Consider the following 6382-nt stretch of genomic DNA (forward strand, 5'->3'; position numbering starts at 1 on the left):
CTGCTGCCTGAGGGGCAGGAGCCTAACTCTAACAGTAGGGCTGGCCCAAGGTCCCAACGCAAGGCCTCCAACAAAGGTATTTGAGGCATGGGCTGGTTCTTACGGCCGAAGTAGATGATACATGAGTTATCATCAATGAGGCTCATTGTGGCCATGCTAATGGTAGGGCTGGCTCTGTCCCAAGGACCAAGGAAAATCATGGAAGCATGGGCAGGTTCCTATTGGAGAAGCAGGCGATACTTGGGATATCATCAATGAGGCTCCCTGTAGCCATGTTTAAATCCTCAGTTCCCAAAGCAAACGTCAGCAGCTGCCCACATCTCCAGACTTCCCCTCTGGATCAAACAGGTGGCTCTCCAGCAGCTCCATCTCAGTAGGAGAAAATTGTCATTTTGCTTCTGCAAAACCCTGAGATTATTTTGTCTTCTCTGAAAGAGCTCGTCAGAGTTCCTAATTGCTGCCGCCCACATGCATCACGGCGTGCCTGCGAGAGGCAGCTAAAAAGAGAAGCTGGCTCTTGCCAGGCTGTCAAGCCCAGGCCCAGAGCTCTTGTTCAGCTCCTCTAATGAAGCCTTGGAGTTCCTGATATGGAACAGCTGGCCCAGAACAGCATATACATTCAACAAACAAACAAACAAAAACAGAAAGCAACATAAAAACCAATAGCCAACAGAAACAAGGACATCAGATTCCTCCTGAAACCAATCAAGTTTCTTCCAGTTCCCTGGGATGTTTCCCCCAGGAAACAGCTTCCACAGGCCAAATAAAAGGATATGTGAAATAAGCACAATTTTCCTATGCTCTCAAAATAGAGATGCCCAGTGATGGGGGCAGGGGTAGAATTTGCTCAATTCCCATTTTAATGTAACCCTATCTAATTTGCATTCCCTTAACCAATAAGCAAACTGGAAGACAGCTATCCTTTGAAACCTGCACTTCCCTGGATTTTGTGATGTAGTTCTTTAGCCAAAAAATGTGCACAAAACAACATTACATTTGGGGAAATTGTTTGCAAATATGCTTTAAAAAATGCATACGAATTTCCATGTGGACTTTTAAAATATAAACGTGGAAACTGATGCAGAAATTTATTGATCGATTGTTTGCATCACCGTTCCTCCATGGAGCTCAGGATGGTGTACGTAGTTTTCCTCCCCATGTTATCCTCACAGCAACCCTGCAGAATAGGTTGGGCTGAGAGATAGCGCCTGGCGCAAGACCACACCCCGTGCGCTTCATCTCTGAGTGGGGATTCACAAGCCTACACTAACCACAAAATGACCTTCAGGTTGGGAAAATGAGACACTGAGAGACCCTGCAATCAGCAGATTCATTCATCCACCCCCAGGATCTGACTCCACTGGAGAAGCCACAGCAAAGGGGAGCTGTATTATTCTGCCTTTCTGGAACAGTCTAGGTGCTTGAATTTTATCACCCAGATCTGCAGAAGTCCCGTCTTTGTGAAGGACAAGGCTGTCAATAGCTACCAATGGCTATGATTTCCTTCCACTGTCAGAGGAAGAATGCCTTTGAATCCTAGCTGCATGGAATCACAAATGGGGAGAGGGCTGTGGCTCTTGCTTGTGGGCTACTCATAGGCCTTTGGTTGGCCACTGTGAGAACAGGGTGCTGGACTAGAGAAGCCATTGGCCTGATCCAGGAGGTTTCTTCTTCTGTTCATCCTGGTTCCAATGGTTGTCCTTAGCTTTTATTTAAAACTCTTGCTTCCTAGCTTTGCACCTCTCTTTGCATACATGCAGAACAGCACTTCCAGCCTTTGACGCAACATATGCTCTGAAAAGCACACCCACACAAAACGACTCGTGCAGCAAACACAGCTCAGCTTGGGCTGGGACGGCTCCTTGCCTCCTTTGCCATGAATATTGTATCCCGTTGCTTCTCCATCGCCAGCCAATGGCTGAATTCTCTCTGGGGGTTATGCAACATGCTGCTCATCTCCGTACACTTCTGCTTCATTGGCTAGCACCCCCTAAGTCCCTCTGAATAATTCAGCCAAGTTGCTACATCATTTGTCTAAATAATTTAGCTTTGGGGAACCAGAGGCAGTGTAGGCGCAGTTAGAGAGGGGTACTCACTCCAGCTCCCATTCAGAGCAGCTGGTTTGTGGGTCATTTGAAGAAGCAGTTCAATTCCCTCTACCTGCTTTTTAATTCAGAGAGGAAACTGGGCAGAATAAACTGGGCATTTATTTATTTGTTGCATTTATATCCCACCTTTTTCGCCAAGAAGCTCATGATTCTCCCCTTCCCTATTTGATTCCAAGAACAGCCCTTGTGATCTCCAGCAACAGGTCTTCCTCTGACAAGGGAGGCAGAACATAGCAGCCATGCTTAGTAGTTTGCCTACCACACTCCTCTATTAAAAGAGATTTTTATCTGCCGCTTGTGTTGATTAACCAATTTATATCCTAACATTTCTTTAGCCAAAACATGCACACGCAACCTTGGCTTTGTAAAACCTTGGCATCTCGCACAAATACAAGGCAGAATCCAACCCACTCACCCCAGGGCCTCTACATATAGGAAGCAGGAAGGTGAGGGTAGGAAGTCAGATTCCTTTCCGGAGGATCCATAAGTAGATTTTTCTACTGATACTTTCAGCTACGAATACATTTGGAAAGTCAGAAAAATCAGAGAACCTTCCACAGCCAAGCTGTATTAGACAATAATCAGAAAATCTAAGAGCACCATGCTGTGGCTGATAGTGGTACAGCACTTGGACAGAACATCACCGAGCTGAAAAGTTTGTTAGTTTGTTTAAAAAAGCCTTTATTTGCAGAATTAAATATTAGGAGCTTGTTTAAATTCCAGTTAAGCAAAATGAACCATCTCCAGATGTGGGCTGTTACTTTAGAGCAGGCTTCCTCAACCTCGGCCCTCCAGATGTTTTGAAACTACAATTCCCATCATCCCTGACTGCTGGTCCTTCCAGCCAGGGATCATGGGAGTTGTAGGCCAAAAACATCTGGAGGGCCGAGGTCGAGGAAGCCTGCTTTAGAGTTTTAAAAAAGCTATGGGTACAATGCTGCCTTTCCCTTCTTAACCAAGTGAGAAAGGAAAAAGGCTCCCCTCTTTATCCCCCATTTAAGGAAGAATTTAACCCCCCCCCCCATACATGACGTGGCAGTTCATTTATACCAGGGGTGGGGAACCTGTGAGCCTCTGATACTGGACTGCAATTCCCATCATTCCTGAACATTAGCCATCCATTGTAGGGGCTGATGGGAGCTGGAGTGTAGCAACTAGAAGGGCACAAGGTAGCTACCTCAGATGTAGACATACGTGCAAGTGCTAGTTCGTTGCCCCAAGGAAAGCTCTTCATTGCAGCATGCTCACAAGCAGCGCTCGGGATAAAGAGTTGTGTGTACACAGAGAAACAACTTCTTCCAGGTATTGAAGCCCTAGCCAGTGAAAATACAGCTTCAGCGCTCCACTTCTGAAACTGGCCATTGCAGTTTTTAAAAGTTAGGAGCTTGCTCTTCAAAATCAAGATGCTTAGGGCATTTCGGCTACAACCCTAAGCACACGTCCGAGGGAACGAAGCCTCACTGAACATAGTGGGACTTCAAAATACACCCCTGTAGGATTGCACTGAAATCCTGCATCCCAGACCAGGTGGCTTTGTCCTTGTGCAGTGAGCTCCCGGAATAGATCTCCACAGTGCTCTCTCATTTTCAGCACAATAATAAAAACCTTGGGAGTTTTAGCATGCACGCACCTTTGGTAACACTAGTTCAGTATCCTGGCTTGGCACATACATGGTCAAATGCTCCCTTAGGGGTGGAGAGTCTGTCCTTCAGCTCTCTATATTGGACAAACAGGCCAAACCTTACGCCAAAGAATAAACGGACATAAATCTGACATCAAGAATCACAAAACAGAGAAACCAGTAGGAGAACACTTCAATCTCCCAGGACATTCTATACAAGATCTCAAAGTAGCTGTTTTACTACAAAGGAATTTCAGAAATAGACTGGAAAGAGAAGCTCCTGAATTGCAACTCATTACCAAACTCAAAACCATGGAGAGACCTGGTTTGAACAAAGACATTGGATTCTTATCTCATTATACATGACTAAGCCATTTTTCACCTTCTCATCGCTTGCCTTTTCCTGTAAGACCTATTGCAGTCGTTAAGAATTGTCAACAGGCTCATCTCAGCTATCTGCCAATCTCCCATTCCCACCACCCTTCTGAGTAATACCCCTCCCCACCTTCTCACTATATAGAAGGATCTGGCAACTTCTGTTTCAGTGTATCTGAAGAAGTGTGCATGCACACGAAAGCTCATACCAAGAACTAACTTAGTTGGTCTTGAAGGTGCTACTGGAAGGAATTTTTTTAGTCTGGGACCTGTGAGAGAGGAAGACCACTGTGTTGTTGACGGTCTGTTTGCATTTCCAGAGGTCATCCTTGCTTATAATAATGTGTAGCTTGGCCCTTATTTTCAAATACCCAATGCACAAGGTTCCAAAACTATCCCTTGTGCCCTTCTCCAAAGCATCACTCGTCGTTGAAAAGACCTTGTACTAGGGGAACATAGCAAGCCTTGAGATGCAGCTACACTTTGATACCACCAGATGTTGATGCTCCCATCAGCCCCACCCAGCGTGGCCAACGATCTGGGCCGATGAGAGTTGTAGTCCAACAACATCTGGAGGGCCACAGGTTCCCCACTCTTGCTTTTTGAAACCACTGGGTTCCAGGCGGTTTTTCTTATATAGCAACTGCCCGGTACCACTTGCAGGGAAGGCTTTGTGGGACTCTCCCTTGCAGTTGCCGTCCAGAGACAACTGACCTCTTTCCACCACGATTTATGGGATTGGCTGGCACAAACTGTGGCGACAGCCTCTTTAAAATGAGGAGACCAGTTCATGGAGGGGCCAAATCTACGGCCGTGACCAGTAGGGGCTGCAGCAAAATGTCGCAGCAAAATGTCACAGCCCATTGTTCTATGTTAGGTAAATGGTAAAGGGACCCCTGACCATTAGGTCCAGTCGTGGCCGACTCTGGGGTCATTGCTTATCTCACTTTATTGGCCGAGGGAGCCGGCGTACAGCTTCCAGGTCATGTGGCCAGCATGACTAAGCCGCTTCTGGCGAACCAGAGCAGCGCACGGAAACGCCGTTTACCTTCCCGCCGGGGAGGTACCTATTTATCTATTTGCACTTTGACGTGCTTTCAAACTGCTAGGTTGGCAGGAACTGGGACTGAAAAACGGGAGCTCACCCTGTCGCAGGGATTTGAACTGATGACCTTCTGATCAGCAGGTCCTAGGCTCTGTGGTTTAACCCACAGCGCCACCCATGTCCCATATCATTCTGTTATCTGGCCTCAAAATAAAACTTCTCAAGGGGGAGGGGTCCACCCGGGCTGCCAGCTCCAATCCCTGTGTTTGTGGAGCTCAGGAAATGCCCAGGAATTATTCTCCCCATGTTTACTTCCCCTTCAGCACAGTAGTGCAGGAAGCCCACATCATTTGGTTGTCATCAGGACAGGGAAGCACGGGCTCTTGCAAGAACAGCACAGATGGCTACAAGGGCTGTTATGTGGCCCACAAGCTAACCACCTACGATCTAAACCCAAATAAAACAAGATTCTTGCTTCAGAAGTTTTTTTAAAAAAATATTGCAGCCTCAGCATATTACCAGCTGCTTCTGGAAAATCTCCATGACTGAATGAGAGGAGTCCCGGGCCATTGCATACATGTATGGCTCAGCTTCCTTTATTCTGTGCTGGACTACCGCCTCGTCATTCTATAAGGCAAGTTACATGCACTAAGTTTTGACGAGTCTCTCCTTTAAGACTTTTCTTGCAATCTGCATCTGGGGCTGTATGTGACTAATTTCAGCTCTCTGGCTAATGTGAAATTGCATTTATTTTTACTTTTTCTCGGTAGTGGTGCCTGCCTGTGGAATGCCCTCTCATCAGATGTCAAACAGATATACAACTATTAGAAGACATCTAAAGCAGTGTTTCCCAACCTTTTTTGGGCAAAGGCACACTTGTTTGAAGAAAAAAATCTCGCGGCACACCACCATTACAGCCCCGTGACGTCAGCGCGCAGCGTCACGCCAGGAGGGACGCGCGAAAGTGAAAGTTTTCAATTTTTTCCCCTCCCCCTTGCTGGGGAACCTCCAAGCTTTGGGGGTGGGGGGGGGGAGGAGGCAGCGCAGCAAAGCGAGGGACTGAGGGACGGCGGCAGCTGAGGCGGTGGCGGCTGTTGTGGTGGTGGTGGCGATAGCGGGCGGAGGAGGGGGCGGCGGCGGGGCCGAGGTGGCCGGTGGCGGCGGGGGAGGCGGCGGCGGGTGGAGCAGGAGGGCGGCCGAGGCCGGTGAGGGAGTAGGGTTGCCCGGGGCTTG

The sequence above is a fragment of the Podarcis liolepis genome, assembly GCF_965112155.1.
Source record: "Podarcis liolepis genome assembly, chromosome: 16".
Lineage (NCBI taxonomy): Eukaryota > Metazoa > Chordata > Lepidosauria > Squamata > Lacertidae > Podarcis > Podarcis liolepis.